This window comes from Protopterus annectens, chromosome 2.part0, assembly GCF_019279795.1.
Source record: "Protopterus annectens isolate FY-2018-M chromosome 2.part0, PAN1.0, whole genome shotgun sequence".
Lineage (NCBI taxonomy): Eukaryota > Metazoa > Chordata > Ceratodontiformes > Protopteridae > Protopterus > Protopterus annectens.
The window spans coordinates 978,356,829-978,375,367 of record NC_056728.1 but is presented as its reverse complement, the minus strand read 5'-3'; the positions used below and the strand labels follow the sequence as shown (position 1 = coordinate 978,375,367).

General features: G+C 43.8%; 1 protein-coding gene across 3 annotated transcripts in view; it reads left to right on the top strand.

The window, feature by feature from the left end:
* The window catches only part of NUP54 (nucleoporin 54), a 1,988,420-nt gene that overhangs the window by 1,945,276 nt on the left and 24,605 nt on the right, over window positions 1–18,539 (top strand). The gene's annotated exons all lie outside the window — the stretch shown is intronic.

Genomic DNA, 18,539 nt, shown 5'->3' with positions numbered 1-18,539 from the left:
TGGTACATTCAAATTAAAGAAATGTTCAGCTTGCAATTTTTGTTAAAGGTTAATGACTTCTGCATGGATTGAAAATGTACTGTAAAATGTTCTAACAGGAATTTGTATTTCCTTATTTATATATATATATATATATATATATATATGAGTGTGGGGATTTTAGTTTGAATTTAGGGGAAGGCAAAAATCATATGTTATGGTATTTAATGCTGCAATATTGTTTCAAAGTAAAACACAACCCCCAGCACATACACATATACATCTGTAACATAAAATTATAGAACTGCGTCAGTTATATATTACATTGTATGCGTGGTAACAAAATTTGAATAGTTAAAGCTTACTAATTAGTTTCTATTGCTTTATACATACCTGACAACACAAGTGAATCTCTGTTTCGTATGTTTGATCATACTAGTAATCTGTACAAGTGTTCTTAATTTTCATCGGTGATGAAACCCAGGGTTATAGAGCAAGGTGTATACATTTTAATTTTTCATTTTTTAAAAATAGAAAAAAAAATACCGGCTGTTAGCATGATGGATTAATGTTCTAAAATGTTTTGTTTTATTTCATAGGGCAAGGTTTGATTCCTTTCAGCCATGTTTACCTACTGTGTAACTGTCAGCAAGTTAGTTAACCAGACACTGTTCTTGGATTACCACTAATAAGCATACCTCTCAACTTCTTAGCCCACAAAATCAGTTGGGGAGCAGAGGCCCAAAAATAGGGACATATTTTAAATATTGCTCTTTTAAAGTTAGAACTTTGCTAAAAATAACAGGTTTTCCATTAGTATCCATTTTCTGAAGGATATCTTGTGTGAAACTCGCATGTCTGTCATTATTTAGTGACTTCAATTCGCAATGATTTGCCAGAATATGAGGCAAAAATCTGGATGTTGTGTAAACATCTGGACAGTTGAGAGGTATGCTGACAAGGGACACTTGTTTTCAGTGGTTTGATTGATACAGGACAATATGCAAATTGCAGTACAATGAAATGTGTGGTGCTGAGACCATCTCTGGCAAAGCAGCATGGTCTGTCAGTCATGTTGCCCCACTCTGAGAAATACTGGGTCCCCTATAATGACACCAGTAGCTAAGCCAGTTATTTCAATCATTTTCTGTTTGTATTGTGGTATCATTCTTGGTCAGGGTAGAACACTGCTCAGTATGATTCTCATACCAGCCTGTGACATGTATTCAGAGATGTCCATCATATCTGTCTTCATATAGTCCAGGGAAATTCATATCCATGTGGGTTATGGCCAAGTTTTACTGGTACTTCTGGTTGAGTGACCTGAGTGCTTGTGTGATCTGATGAGTCCTGGCAACTGACTGTAACCCTCTTTTTATCCATCCTGGTGAGGTCCGTGTGTTTCACGATGGCGTGTCCTATGACCAAGATGTTTGAATGTGAAGTGTTTTCACCTTATGGACTTGCTTGTGGAGACAGTGTGATGTGTATTTTTATATATAGTGATTGGTGTTGACTTGGTTTTGTTTGCATGTCGTTTCTGATGGCAGTGTATGGGAGGCTTCTGACATATTGGTAAGTTACTTGTGAGTACCCTCATATGTGTGGGTTTATGCGAGACCGTATTTAGTGAGGGAAATGATGTGCGTGTGCTGACAGCATTTGTCATTTGATTTGGCAGTATGTGAGAGTCGTGTCTCAACTACATGTCTCACATACTGTTTTGTTTATTTCAGGATTAAACAGTGGACTATTTTAATACTACTTGCACTAAGGTCCTTGACCTAATAGCCCCCATAAGAACAATTGGAGGTAAACTCTGCTCAGCTCCATGGCTTACTAAGTCCACTAGAGCCCTATTAAAATCCAGAGATAAGGCATGGAAAACCTGGAAGAAAGATAACACTAGTCTTTCTAAACAAAACTATCAACACCTTAGGAACCAGGTTAAACAGCAAACAAAGCTTGATAAACAGAACTACTACCTAAATATCCAAAACAAGTACTCCCAACAATCCTCAAAATTTCTGGCATGCAATTAACTCCCTACTAAAACCAGGAAAAAACACCACACCCGCTCCCACCTCAACTGCCACAAATACAGAAACCAATATAGCCTCCAAATTCAGCCAACATTTTACTGAATCCATTAATTCTCTATCTACTCAACTATCCAGAAATAGCTACACACCCATGCTAACAGCCCCCTAACAACTCTTCTCCCTTTACCTTCTCGTCTGTCCAAACCTCTACAATAAAGAAACACCTCTTAAAACTGAAACCCACTACTCTCGCAGCAGATGGTTTACCAGCGCATTTCCTAAAAATGGCTGACGACTCCATATCCTACCCAGTATCAGTCCTCATCAACCGCTCTATACAGGAATCATATATCCCTCCTTTGTTTAAAATCTCTTACATTATTCCCCTTCATAAGGGTGGAACCTCTTACGATTTCTCAAACTACTGCCCCATTGCCATCCTGTGGCCTTTATCAAAGATACTAGAAAAATGCATACACTCTCAAAGTCATGCATTTCCTAAACTCAGTCTCCTCTCCCCTACACAACATGGTTTCCACTCACACCACATTACAACCACCACCGTTCTCTCCTTCACAAACCTGGTTAATCAGCATAGGAATAACAGATTTGTATCTGCTGTATTCCTTGACCTCTCCAAAGCATTTGACGTGGTTTCTCACTCCATACTAATAGATACTCTAACCTCTTTAGCCTTCACCCCCAACACTATTGCTTGGTTTAAAAATTACCTGTCAGAACAACAACAAGGTGTCCAGTGGCAAGGAGTTTTATCACCTCTACTCCTAACCACCATTGGTGTACCCCAAGGCTCCATATTAGGTCCACTACTCTTTTCTGTTTTCACCAATAATCTACATACCTCTACCCTGCAGACCTCACTAATCCAGTATGCAGATAATTCTACCCTAATCTGCTCAGCCCCATCCCTTACCTCCCTACAGCACCTCGCCCAGGAATCTTTTACCTCAGTAGAAAGGTGTATCACTAATATTCAACTCATCTTAAATCCTAACAAAACAAAACTACTTCTATTCACCCCAAATAAATCAAAAACCTCTCCACTCTCCTTCTCTGTCTCCTCCAATAATGGTACTGTCATTTCACCCTCTCTCCACACCAAGTTCCTTGGCATCGAGACAACAACCTCCACTTTGATATCCATATCTCTCAAACTGTAAAAAAGATACACAAAAATGGGTTCCTTGTACAGACAAAAGAACTTTCTATCAGATCAGGCTAAAGTCACCCTAGCTCAAACCCACCTTCTTTCCACAGTAATGTATGCAGCCTCAATTCTCACTTATGTTAGGAAATCTAACCTAGACAAACTTGAGTCCTGTTATAACAAAATTGCCAAGTTTGCTAAAAATTCCCCATTCAGAACCCATCACTGCATACCTCTTAGGCAACTTCAGTGGCTTGAACTCCCAGAGTCACTACTTTATCACCAACTTGTTATATCATACAACAACCTAAAGCAACCCGACAAAACTCCCACTTTAAGGCAGTTACTAACTACACTCCAAATCGTCCACTCCGCTCTGCCAATAAATCACTCCTCACTATTACCTCAGCTAATAACACAGTTGGCAAAGCACTCTTTTCACACATTATAGCAAAAACTTAGAATAATCTCCCTACATCCATGACTTCTGCATCAAATACCACTCAATTCAAAAACACCCTTAAGGCCCATCTTACAAGTTCTTGGCTCTGTCCATGTATCACATTGTCCTAAAATCTGTTACTTCTACACTATCTCTTTTCTCTCTTTGTACATGCCTCAGTAAGCATAGTTCTTCCAAATGTTATCCCTTGAAAAACATGAACTTGTAATTTCTGTCTGTTTCTCACCACAAACAGAATGTACATATGTAAATATTTTGCTGATTTTAATTGTCTGTACTGTTTTTCACTTCTCACTAGACACTACTAGTATAACAAAATGCTTTTTTCTATACTTTGTATAATATTAATATTGCTGTAATGTGTTGTTTTTGATGTAAGTGGAGCTTTTCTCCCCGGGCCTCCGCTGTAAATGGACCTCGTCCAGTCGAACCATGCCGGTTAAAAATAAAATAATAAATAAGTGGTTGTCAGTATACATGAGACAATTGCTACATTGCCTCATTATGCCAGTGTCCACCAGGTTGGCCAAAGAGATAGCAGGAAAGTGCCTATCCATGTTTCAGGTTTTTTTTTTTTTTTTTTTTTTTTACTGTGGGTTTAACTAGGGAGAAGAGTGGGGAGATTTAACTGGACTGGGATGATCACACACGGATGAAGAAGAATGGGTGCTGTACTCATTATGAACTGCAGCTATTCAGCGAGGTGATGGTGCTTTGTGTGCAACTGAGTTGCTCCTAGTGCAGCAGGGGGACTAGGAAAACTTGCAGAAATAGTTATTCTAAAGGAAATTTTAACTTGATAGTGACATTTGAAAAACATGCAGGTAGGTGCATGCGTGAATGGGTGTACCTTTTTTGAAGGTTGGGCGTCGGGCTGACAACTCGGCACTGTAAAAACCCACAGCTAATCATTAGTGGACTGGAGTTCCACTGTGGTGACCCCCTAACTGGGAAAAGCCAAAAGAAAGTGTGTTTGCATCTATACAGAGCACTGCTAACTGACACTGTGCAGACAGCAGCTTAGCACAAATACCGGGCTTATATAGAATCAGAAAGACAAGTTTTACAACAGAAGGCCTACAGACCAATAAAGAAAACACACAATAAGCTTTCAACCAGCAGCCCCCAGCTCAGATAGGTATGCCATCTGTCACAAGAGAGCAGTGAGAAAACCCTCTTAATGTAAAAATGCTGGTTTTATAGTTCGAGTCCAGGGATACCCACAATCTAGATACTACTCTCCTGTAAAGCTAGCAGACACAATGCAATTAAATACTACAGCAGCAATGGAAATAGTTCACCTTTGAAACTCTACTAAAGTCCGAGAAGTGTAGCAGTTAATACAGGATTCTTATGAAATACAGTAAAATAGGCAGCAGAAGTGCAAAATACTTATTTTAGTTCTTACAGCAGCAGATGACTTTAGATGCAGCAGATTCTCTGTAACTCTCGGGTAAAGTAGCCAAACTAAGAGCAGCTGTGAGGAAGTGAGCTGCTCTGGGTTTGGCCACTTTGCCTGAGTACTTGAAAATATTCCTCCTCTGAAAGCCCATGCCCCATCCTATTCGCAACCAACTATCTCCACTCGCTCCCATTATTCAGGTCCTCCTGAATCAGGGCAGCATTAAACGGGTCCCAAAAGACTTCAAAGGAAGCACTTTCTACTCCAGAATCTTTCTGGTGCCTGGAAATGGACAATGAAGACACCAACTTTCAAAATGCTCTCATCACATTTGCTTGTCTTTCATTTTCCCCAGGCCATTTTAGTGTCTCTAGATGTGAAGGATGCCTATTTTCACGTACCTAGTTATCCTTCTTGCAGGAAATTTCTCATAGATTTCTCTGGTGTCTTCCATTTAAAAATTTACTGTTCTGCCTTCTGGTCTTTCCACAGCACAAAGGGTGTGTTTATAAAGTGTCTAGCTCCACTGGTTGCATTCTGTCACACCAGGGACTTCATCATCTAGATTTCAGACTCCCAACACCTGACAAGTCTGGGTTGCAGACTCAGCACAAGAAAATGCAAGCATTCCTCCCTCAGGAGAAAGTTTTCAGTCTAATATGTTCCTAGATATGCCCACTGCAACACACTGCAAAGCAAGGGTGATGGTTAGAACCTTTGGTTTCATGGTGGTCACCATTCCTGTGCTTCTCCTAACCAAATTTCATATGAGGAAAATCCAATACCATCTGAAGTCTGTGCTTTCCCAACACTGCCACCTCTTGGAGACATTGATCCTCCTCCTCCCTTGTCTAAAAAAGGAACTACTTTAGTTAAAGGAACAGGTAAATCTCAACCCAGGACTTCCCTTCACACCCCCCCTTCTCCCCTTCAGGAAGTTCACATATGTGCCTCTGATGAGGGTTGGAGGGCATGGACAGGACCACACTAGGTACAAGGCAGATGGCAACCACAGTTCCTGAAGGAATGTATCAGTCTGAAGGAAATGAGGGCTCTTCTGAAACACTGCAGACCTTTCACCTATCAAAACCCAGGCCACTCCTAGTGTACGCGGACAACAGCACAGTCATGTGGTACATAAACTGGGAAGCACCAGGTCTTGTCAGTTGTGTAGTTTACCACAGGAGACATGGAACTTGGCCATCCAAATGGGCATCACCTTCACAGCCACATCTATTCCTTCACAGGACAGTGTGCTGGCAGACTCCCTAAGCCACTTAGAGGACCCCCAAGAATAGACCCTAAACAGACAGGTTTTCCAGGTAATCACTCTTTATTAGTGCATACATCAGATAAATCTCTCTACATCACCAATCAACCACCAGCTCCCCCAGTTCTGCACAGAGGAACGTGGTCCCTCAGCCTGGAGGACAGATGCCTCCCCCTTCCATTGGATGCACAAGTTCTTCTGTGCTCCCCACACTACCTTCTCTTCCAAAAATACTTCTAAAAGCACAAAAGGAAGCACCCAAGTTCCTTTTACTATCCCCTTTTGGCTAAGACAACATTGGTGTCCCCCCGCTATTTCACCTGACAAATGTAAATTACAGAAAAGTATCTCTGCAACTGGACCTGATCATTCAACAAAAAGGATTGCTCCTCTACTCAGATTTTTTCTCTCTCAGCTTGACTTTGTGAATGATAGGATTTTGATCCCTGAAAGATGGCTTTTCTCTTGGGAGGTGGTTCATGTTTTACAGGAAACCAAAAGACCCACTACTAGAAAACCTTGCACAGCTAAATGGAAAAATGTTTTCTTATTGCTACAAGAAACAGAGTCAGGAACACACTCTTATCAGAAGTCCCTGTTGTCCTGCAATATCTTTGCAATTTGTGTCATTCGGGCTTGGTTTACTCTTCTGTAAGTGTTCACCTGTTAGACATCATTGTATGCTTGCTTCTCAAACCCTCTGTTGTGGCCAGAGTGGAAATAAAGCTTTTCCTCAGGGGAATTCTGCATCTTAACCCACCAAGAAAATTCTTCTCTCCTTCTTGGGATCTGAATTTTGTGCTGGAAAAGCTTACATTCCTCCCTTTGAACCAGTATCTTCTGCCTCTTTAAAATTCTGCACTTGAAAAACCGTTCTACTCTTGGCTCTTGCCTCTGCTAGAAGAGTCTGAGTTACAAGCTCTCATTACTGTTCCACCTTTTCTTATTTACTACAAAGGCAAGGTGGGACTGTGGGCTAATCCATCCTTAATGCCTAAGTTAGTGAACGAGCTGTTCCTCAGGCAGGCTATTCACCTACCCATTTTCTTTTCCAAGCTGCAAAATGTGGGGAGTTGATCTTAAATTCTCTGGTTTTCACAGACAACTTAAATTCTATCTGGACAAAACTAAGTCCTTTAGAGAGACTGATCAGCTCTTGTTATCATTTATGAGTCTTAAGTGGGGCTAGCCAGTCTCCAAACAAACTATTGCAACTTGGATCTCTTAAGACCAGCTCCTCCTGCTATTTGCACTATCGTAAGTCCATGCTTTGTGCCTAAAAGCTAATTCCACTAGGGCAGATGGCTTCTCAGGGGCTTTTTACAAAGGAGTAGACACCAGTTCTATCTTGGAAGCTGCTACTTCATCCTGTATACACACCTTGACTACAAAATTTGATGCCCTCTCCAAGTCCAGTCCTAGGTCTATCCTGTCTGTACTGCTAGACAACTCATCTGCTGAATAGCCAAGCACGCTTTTTCTCTACATCCTTCAGCTCTGTGAATCACCAACAAGTCATGAATACTGCACCAGTGATTTCACTCAGGACATAGTACTGCTGTGTAAGAACTTATAAGAGTAAATGTCCTGCTGATCACTGTTGCAGTATTCCTTACCTCAAAGACTTCTCCTTTGCATCTCCTTTCATATCTGTTCTGCTACGTAGGAACAGGGGTGTATTTACCTGTTTGAGCTAAATTCCTTCTAGCTGACTGGCCTAGTAGTAGTATTCAGTTGCTGGCTTGGAGATGGTCTGGGGTTTATGATTGTATGTCTGTCTTATATACTCCTGCGCTTGCGAGCTAAGGTAATACATTAGCAGTGCAATCTCAGGAAGGTAATGGTTTGGTACCCTGGCCAGATGTCAGTTGTGACAAAACCATATTTTAGGAATACTGCAACAGTGATCACTAGGACACTACTGTTATGGTAAGTTCTTACAGAGCTGTGCTTTCCTGTTGTACTGTTTGGACTATCTACTGCTCCAACGGTATCTGTAAAGTGTTTGACTCCAGCAATTGCTTATCGTAGACTTCAAGGCATTTACATTTTTCCTTATTTGGGTGATTGTCTTGTATTTACAGACTATTATTCTAATTACCAGGAATCCTTAGAAAGTGTTCAGAGTATTCGTCAGTCTGGATCCTCACAAGAACTTAAAGAAATCTCTTATCCCATGTCACAGAATTGTTTCCCTGGGCTAACTGTTAGATTATGTCCAGGAAAGGGCTTTTCGTCCTCCAAAGTAGAGATGTTTCAAAAGTTCTTCCTGAGTTTTTCCAATGAAAACCAGATATCTGCCAGGAAATTTGTCAGGATTATGGGATACATGGCTTCTATGATTATGATTCTCCTGGCCATGCTTCACATGAACAACATTTAATGGTACCTCAAGTCAGTCTCAACTCAGCATCATCACCATCATCTTTTCAGATCCTTATTTTGGGGTTTGCAGGGAGGGAAGTTCTGTGGTGGGTAGACCAGTCCCTGAGAATCCAGTCTTCCATTCTCCCTTCCATCTTCTTTTCAGTCTGTCACAACAGATGCTTCAGACCTGGCATGGGGAGTGGTTTCAAAAGGGGTGTAAAGGAAAGTTGTGTGAAACAAACAAGGCAGACAGAAGCACATGAATGTCAAAGAGATGTTGGTAGTAATAAATGCTTTGAAAGACGTACGTCATCTCTGGTCCCCAAGATCTCAGCATCTTTTCACAGACAACACCACATTTGTTGTGTTACGTAAACCGGAGGGGGGGTACCAAATCCTGCCCCTTTGTAGACTTGCTCTGAAGGCTTGCCTGGTAGCAACTCAGCACTGTTCAACTCTTCAGGCTTCATACATTCAGTCAGAGCTAACCATTGTCGCAGAGAAGCTGTGCAAGACCAGGACAGACCCTCAAGTTCATAGGTGTTTACTAGGCTAATGACAGCAAGGGCCTTGTTAAGCATAACCATGCATCAGATCTCTGACAAGTTCTGGTACCTTTTATAAGTGTAAGCAGGGGCCTGGGAAGTGAACCATTTACAGGCTGCCTGTGTCCACCAGAGATATAGGTGCCAAACCAAGCATGAATTTCCTATTCCCCGTCCAATTGTGCAAGTTGCACTTGAATTGGGTTGGGGGGGGGGTAGCTCTGCTTCACATGGATGGGGAGACTGTTCCGGAGAAGATGTAGTCTCTGAATTACATACCTGCCTCTCCAGCAGGTCATAGTTATATCACTGGCAAGGTTTGAGTCTTTTGAATGGGTAATTCTGGTGCTGTTTGTTTTGCAGATATGCAGAAGGTCCATGACCTCATTAATGGAAACGTCCGGGGCTGTTACCAAGAATTGATCCAACTGTGGAGAACACCTCAAATAAATCTGTTTGCTTCCTCTCAGAACTGAAAAATTAAGAAATTTAGGATTCAGTGCAAACAAGCATGGAAGACAGATACCATCTAATTCCCATGGATTGGAATATTACTCTGTGCTTTTCACCATTTTCAATTATATCCAGGGTTCTTCTAAAGATCCAGAAAGACTCTCCATATGTTGTGATAATGAGAACCTCCTTTTGGCCCACACAACAGTGGATATTAAGTTGTCAATCTCGCCTTCAATACTTGCTGGTTGGGATTCAAAGCCGATCCTCGGCTCCAACTCAGCCATCTTCTATAGCTCGAGAGCTGTTTACTGGCTCGAGGCTACCCCTTATCCAATGATGCCTAGCGCTAGCTACCCAGATCTCGTTTGCTGCTTCATCTGCGAGGTTCCTGATTACTGGCTCAGGCTTGTATAACTAATCTGCCTTTTTTTTGTCAGATTAAGGCTTTTTGTATAGTAATTGTTGTTATTGATAGGCGATATCTTGTAGATTTAGTTTAGTGTATTTAGTGTTTTGTATTTTTCCCCTTAGAACTCATTTAAATTAGAGAGTTCCCCCACACACCCCTTTTCCCCTCTGTAGTAGCGTGTAGTCTTTGGTTAGGTAGCCATTTAAGGCTTCCTAGTCTTAAAAAAAAAAAAAAAAAAAAGAAATCTGTCTTATATTGTGTTTTTTTGTGGTAGTGTCTATTTTAGTTTTTAATGTTGCTGGCCTGATGGCCAAAAGTAGTTTAGAGTTGTGATTTCTCCTTTTACTAGATATGTCTAAGGAATCCAAAGTGTCGGGATTCAAGAAGCGAGACTCATGCTGTCAGAAGATGTCTCTGACAGATGGGCACACTTCTTGCATCTATTGCCTAGGCGCAGTGCACCTGCAGGACTCTTGTTCTATCTGCCATGCATTTAGCCCAAGAGTTCTGCAGGAGCGCAAGCACAAACTTATTTTGAGGGGTCTTCTCAAGCCTCAGGATTCACCGGCCAAGGCTCAGCCAGTGAAATCCCCCAAACCGGCCAAATCGTCTGCTCCCAGCTCGGGGCCGTCATTGGCCCAGGCCTTGCCTACTACCTCTTTGGTCCCGGCTGGAACCGAGGAGACTGCTTCCTCGTCTGCTCCACTAGTACCCTCGGAGCCATCAAGGACACAAAAAAGGCCGAGGTCTCCTTCGCTAGAGTCCATTCATTCAGCTCCTCGGTCTCCCCTTTTGCAGAGTGACCGCAGTCATAGATCTTCACACTCTTCTCGGTCCTCTAGGCTCTCGGACCATGACGTGGAGAGAGTGGTCAGTAGGTTGTTGAAGTCGCAGGCACTGGCCAAAATGTTGTCCAGCCCTCCTCCTCAGGTGTCTGCTCCGTCCATTTCTGTCGATGTTCCTCCTCCGACTCCATTAAGCTCAGAGCTGGAGTTTATTGGAGTTTGAGTCGTGGAACTGTCATCTCCGATAACGATTTCTCCTTCGGATCCGTCGTCTGCTCTGATCCCATCGATGATGCCTTCTGTCAATTGATCTGGGCGCCGTGACTCCCTCGTCGGCTCCGAGGGGGCGAATGGCTTCGGACCCTTGTCCAACCCCGCTGTCCCTCTCGGAGCGTCGGCGTAGGTGAGCTCTGCTCCTACATTGACCTCGGAGCTGTCTCCCTCAGTGTGGAGGAGGATTCTGGTCTCCTCGGAGCCAGAGCCTTCTCTGCATCATGGCAGGGACGCCTTCGATGTCATGAGGAGTGTGCTGGCCTCCCAGTCAGCTCCACCTTTGACCCCACTGGCTCCATCCCCTATAGTGCCTGCGTCGACCTCTGTCCCTCCTCCAGACCCCAAGCGTGGGGAACCAGCACTCCAGGGCACCTCACTGGGTGTTTCCTCTTCTTCCGAGGCCTCCCCTGATCATTCAGAGGAGCCCCCTTGGAAGAAGTGCAAGAGGAAGCACATTGACTCCCCCGGGTCTGTCACTTCAGATACGGATTTGGATGAATCGAAAGGGTCCCCGAGATCCTTCTCTGAAGATGTTTCCTTCTCGGACATCCTAGAGGTGCTTAAGCAGAGGGGGAACTGGAATACCCTAGCCCCTACCGAGGATGAATCCGTATTCCTGGATGCGTTCGGTTCCCGACCTTCCACCTCCTGAGTTTCTCCGCCCTTCGATCCACTAATGTCAGTGGTGGCTCAAAGGGCTTGGTCAGCCCCGGATACAGTGGAACCAACCCCAAAGAGGCCAAGCAAGTTTATCACTGCTCCCCCAGACAGTTCCTTACTAAGGGTGTTCCCGTGGATGCCATGGTGGTAGCAGCAGCCACTAAAAAGGAGTTAGCAGAAAATTCTTCCTCTGTCCATCCTCCTAACAAGGCGTCCAGGACCATGGACAGATACGGGAAGTGAATGTTTGCTTCAGCGACCTTCTCCATGAGGTCACTGAATTATTTTGCCATTTCACCAGGCTTCAGAGGGATCTCCTGAAAGAGCTTGGAGATACCCAGCCTTCAGGATCCATCAGCTGAAGGGGCTCAGGCTAAAGTGGCTTCTCAGCTGGCAACCCTTAACTCAGTAGTCATCTCCTCCATGAGGCTCATTTCCTACGCAGCCGATGGTGCGAGTAGAGCCGCAGGCACAGGCGTGGCACTTCGGAGACATGCATGGATGCGGCTGTGTAAATTTGCAGAACCCTTTAGAGCATCATTCACCAACACTTCCTTTGATGCTTCCTTTCTTTTTGGACCACAGGTGAAAGACACTCTCACTAGGTGTGAGCAGGAAGGCAAGACTCTCTCTGCCATGGGAGTCCGTTTTTCAACTCCTTCCAGACCATACCCCAAGGGTCAGAAGAGTGGGAAAATATGGTTTCGGAAATCCCAGGGAGCTTCGCCTGTAGTGATTTTTCCTCCAGGGGCAGAGGAGGAAATAATAACAACAGACGCCACCCTCGTGGCAGAGGGGGTCCGCAGAACCAGGCCAGCAGAGAATCTTTTTCTGACAAGCCCTTCCAACATCCCTGAAGTGTTATCTGACTGTCCACCTCTGGAGGCAGTCTGGGGAAGACTTTCAATGTACCCAAAGGCCTGGCTAAACCTAACACAAGACAAATGGGTACATTCAATCATATCCAGAGATTACAGAATCCCATTCTTTCAACCCCCTTTACCGTCACGCAAGTCCCCCCCCCCCCAGATGTTCCACCCAGTCTGAGGGACCAAGCAGTTATAGAAGTTTCAAAACTGCTAGAAAAAAAAGAGTCATCCAGGAGGTCCTGGCAGACCAACACTCAAGGTTCTTTTTGGTACCATAAAAGACAGGGGACTGGAGACCTATTTTGGATCTCAGCAGACTGAACAAGTCTGTTCAAAGAATGAAGTTTCGGATGGTCATGCTACAGTCCATTCTACCCTTTCTGGGTCAGGACAATTTGGATGTGCTCCATAGATCCAGATGGACAGACTCTCCAGGAGGTACCTTCGCTTCCGGCTGGGAGCCAGTCATTACCAGTTCAGAGCTCTGCCCTTTGGTCTCACCACAGCCCCCAGGGTGTTCACCAAATGTATGGCAGTGGTCACGGCTCACCTGAGGCGTCAAGGATTCCAGGTGTTTCCATACCTAGACGACTGGCTCTTCACTGCTACTACCAGGCATCAACTTCTTCAAGCCAGGGACTAAACAATTTCAATTTGCTCTCAGCTTGGCATTACTATAAATTTCGAAAAATCTGCCTTGTTGCCCTGTCAATCTATTACTTATATAGGAGCAGACTTAGACACAAGGAGCATGTACGCAAAGCTACCTTCGGACAGGGTGCCCACAATTCGCCAGCAAGTTCAATTCCTCATGCAATGCAAAAGGGTACAAGTCAGGTATGTCCTTCAAACTCTAGGCTCTATGGCAGCGGCAATTCTTCTGATACCCCTGGCCCGTTTTCACATGAGAATCCTTCAGTGGCTTCTATTCACACAGTGGTCCTTCCAACAGCTCCCCATGTCTCATATGATCATGATTACAGAAGCATGCAAAAGACACCTTTCCTGGTGGATGGTCTCCCCCCCCCCCCAGTGACTCAGGGCAGACCCTTCATTCAGCCCCCTCCGGTTGCTACAGTGAACACAGATGCCTCCCTGATAGGGTGGGGGCGGGCATTATCAGGGAAGGACAGTCCAAGGCACTTGGCAGACTCAAGAGTACCATCTGCATATAAACATCCTAGAAATGAAAGCTGTGCTCCTAGCATTGCAAGCTCTTCAGGACTCTCTCCCTTCTGGGACCATTGCAATACAATCGGACAACATGTCAGTGGTGTGGTACATCAACAAGCAGGGCGGAACCAGGTCCTACCCCCTATGTCGAGAAGCGCTCAGACTCTGGCAGTAGGCATTTTCCTCTCCATGATTTCTGATTGCGATGCACATCCCTAGGACGTCCAACGTCATAGCGGACAGGCTCAGCATAGCTATTCTCATGCCTCACGAGTGGTCTCTGAGTCGGGTAGTTGTGGATCTGATCTTCCGCAAATGGGGACAGCCTTGCTGTGACCTTTTTGCCATCCCCTTCAACACCATATGCAGCAACTACTTCTCCTTTCTTCCGCTTCCAGGTCACTCTCCCAGAGATGCTCTAGTCCACAATTGGCCCCAGGGACTTCTTTATGCCTTCCCTCCGTTTCCCCTGATACCAAAACTCATACAGAAAGCAATTTCGTTGGGTTGCAAGATGATCATTGCCCCCTACTGGCCTCGACAGATATGGTTCCTGTTCCTGCACCGTTACCTTCTCGAGCAGCCCTGGACTCTGGATCCGATTCCAGACCTTCTGATCCATCAATCAGGAGGGCTGCATCAATCTCTTCAAACACTCCAGCTTACAGCTTGGTTGCTCCACTTCCAACTTTAGCCAGGCTTCCCAGCATTTCCCCGGCAGTACGCAACATTATTGTCTCCTCCCATAAGTCTGCCACTAGAAGGACAAATGGAAACGTTTTTCTTGCTGGGTAGAGGCCAGGAACATAGATCCCTTCACAGCCCCTCTCCATGAAATCTTGGAGTTCTTAACAGCGTCCTGCTCCATTAAGTTCCTATCTTGGAAAACTCTCTTTCTGGTAGCTATTACTTCAGCCAGACGAGTCTTCGAACTTCAAGCACTATGTGCCCGTCCTCCATACTTAGTATTTCATAAGGAGGTTGGGAGGGTGGTCTAATGGTTAAGGTGTTTGCTTTACAAACACAAGGTGCAGGGTTTGAGTCTCACAAGGGATAATTGGCTAGGCCTAAAATGGCTCACAAGGGCAGTTAGCCTAGTACTAACCTATGAACCTATGACAGGGTTGCTCTGAGGACTAATCCCTCCTTTCTTCCGAAAGTCTGCTCAGAAAATAATTTGAATCAATCTATAGACCTACCTGTGTTTTTTCTTAACCACACCAACAAGGCAGAATACAAGTTACATCAGTTGGATGTTCATAGACAATTGCGTTTTTACCTGCATAGGACAAAGGATATTAGGAGGTCTGACCAACTATTCCTCTCCTATGCTCGAGACAAACAGGGTCTCCTAGTTTCCAAAATGACCTTATCCAGGTGGTTGTCTCACATTATTACCTTTATCTACCAACTAAGGAACAAAGACTTGCCTATCAAACAGAAGGGTCATTCTACTAGGGCCTTAGCCACCTCTGTAGCCTTCCAGCCTAGGTTGCCCATGGACTCTATCTGTGCCGCCGCTACGTGGGCAAATCCTCATACCTTTATTTCTCATTACAAGTTGGATTTGGTCTCCAGGAGTAGAGCTAACTTTGGTTCTACTGTTCTGAAGAGTCTGTTCCAATGAGCCACCCAGGATTGTAGGTGCTAGGAACGCTGTCCCAACCAGCAAGAATGAAGGCCAGATGGACAACTTAACATAAAGAAGTTACGTACCTACCATAACGTTCCATGTTAGTTGTCTTCATCTCACCTTCTTTCTTGCGTCCTCCCCTCCATCCCCCTATTCTATTGGACCGAGAGGACTTCAGGTTTCACTGGCTGAGTATTCTCTGGTTTGTTTCCTCTACTGACTTAGATAATAGGACAGGTATGCTTGACCTTTTGTTTGGAGGGATTCTTTCTATAGCTATGTCTGCGGTTAGCTATTTCAAATGAAATCTGGGTAGCTAGCGCTAGGCATCATGGGATAAGGGGTAGCCTCGAGCCAGTAAACAGCTCTCGAGCTATAGAAGATGGCCGAGTCGATCCCAACCAGCAAGAAAGAAGGCGAGATGAAGACAACTAACATGGAACGTTATGGTAAGTACATGACTTCTTTTTCTCTTTCCTTCTGGAACTTGCCGAGGGCAATTACCACAGGCTTTCCCACAGACAGTAATTGTTGGATACACCTGTCACAAAAGGAAATTCTGCCAGCCCAGCTGTCTGGAATTTTGTAAATAATTCCATGTCATTTGTGAATATTGATATGATTTATACAGAACTGTATGTTATGTGTAACTGCTGATACAAAAGTATGTGTTGAACAGGGTTTGTGCATTACTGAGCATAGAAGATTAACTTGCAAAACTTAAGAATAGTTGAGGTTAAGTTACTTTATAACTGGGCCATAAACAAGAGATGTTCTCTCTCAGTTTCAGTGCAGAAGCAGACTCAATGTTCAGAGCTAGAAGTTTTTGTATTGTCTTGAAATAGAAGTAATTACTAGGTTTAAAATTTAAAAGTGTTTTATTGTCTTACAACTTCTAAGATCTGCAAACATCAGAGAATGATGTATTTTTCACAAGGAGATCTCCAATGATACAGTTGGGGGTTTAGCCTGAGAACTGAATTCAGTTGACAAAAATTGATGTTATCCAAGCTACCCAGCAGTAATATTTGATATTGATTTAAGAACTCTCTCAGAGAGACTGGACATTTTGTATTTTGTCTTGGACCTAGCAAGAACATCCACTCATCATCACCTTCTGCACTTGCCTTGATGTAAGTAAGTTTCTAGGGCTTAGTGACGCTTTTAGATATAGTTAGGAATATAGTAAAGATTAGTTTAGATGTTTTCTGTATTTATTTGAGACTGTCCTGCAATGTTTTAAATACTTCCAGTGATTTTGAACTCTGAAGTCACTGTGTTGATTTACTGAGTATTGTCATGTTCGATTTATTATAAGATATATTTGAACCTATCTTTGTGACTGATATTTGTGAGACATATTTAAGCTCTTAGAGTACTTGCATGTATATTGGGTGACATTATACAGGCCACTCCTAAATAGCCTTGCTCTTGGTCAGACTACCATTTAGATTAATAGTAACATTACACAGTAGGAATGGATACCGTTTGGTAAGGGCCTTAAAGTAGCTAATAAGGGTTTCTGGTGGCAGTGATAACTAACTTATAGTCTAGACAGAAGGGGGCATAGCTAGTAAACCTGTGCCAGCCTTTCCCAGGTGTGTATTTGTGTATAAATCAAATCTCAAAGTGAGTGTGTGTGTATCAGCTACTTGGGCAGGGAGACAAAGCACTGGTTGGACAGAGTGTTGGGAAGACTTGGCTTGGAACCCTGGCTAAGGACTCAACTCTATAGCTGTCCCAGTAGGGAGTCTTATTGAGGGTCTGAAGAGAGAGGGAGAAACCACCCCAGACTGACTGTGATCTCTGTGTGCTTTTAAAGGAAATTGCACTTTACTGCATGTGTACATGTCATCCTCCCATTGTGTACATCCCCCACTGCTGCCAGTGGTGAGGTTTGAGGCTCCTTGATTACTGGGCTGTACTATATTAATTGGTTGGCAGTGGTGTGATAGCCACATCGCATATTAATTGGCTTGTAGTGGTGTAGATATTGAATTCCTGCAGCCTATATACAGCGAAGGTGTTTGTGCTCTCAGTCAGCCACACATTGAACATTCAGAGTTTCATATCGCAATTGTTTTATTTTTTTTTTGTTAGCTTAGTCTGGGAGAGCAGGCAAGCATGTCAGCAGAGGAGTGTGGCAAGCAGACAAAGAGCCAGTTGGCTGAGATGTGCCAGGTTAAAGGACTGGTGCATGCCAACCTAAGGCAGAAATGATTGAAGCTTTGGGCACAGCTGCATCGCAGACCAGCAATCAGGAGGACAGCCAGGCTGGCCTTGGAGATAACTCTCAGAAAATGGACAGTTCAACCTTTTGAGCTGGAGACTAAGCCTTTTTAAATAGAAGTAGCATAGAGACTGAGGAAAATGAGAAACTGCTACATCTGGAGGCTGAGGAAAATGAGAATCTGTGACGTCTGGAGGCTGAGGAAAATGAGAAACTGCGACGTCTGGAGGCTGAGGAAAATGAGAAACTGCGACAGCTGAAGGCTGAGGAAAATGAAAAACTGCAATACCTGGAAAGTGAGAAGAATGAGAGGCAGAGACAACATGAAAAGGAGATGCTGACTTTTGGCCAGAGTCATGGAGATAATGGGGACGGGAGTAACCGAACCTCAGAAGCAACAAAGGTCAGTAAATTTCTTCCACAATTTACAGAGAGGGATCATTTTAATAGTTTCACTCATATGTTTGAAAGGGTATGTAAACAGTATAATATTGATCAAGGGCTCTAGGTACAGTTCCTGACCCCTTTATTCCATGGTAAAGGTGTAACTGCTATTTCTAAATTGTCTGGTACTGATTGCTTAAATTATAAACACCTGAAGCTTATAGGAAAAAGTTATGTAAGCATAGACTCAAGGCAAATGAAAGTGTGTGTGATTATGTTGCTGAACTAAGCATTTATTTTCATAGGTGGGTGAGTGGATGTCAGGTTACCACTTTTGAAGGACTGACAGACCTTTTGGTGAGGGGACAAGTCCTTAGCACTTTGCCTGAAGTCATGAGAATCTGATTAGCTGATAGACAATGCAATACTGT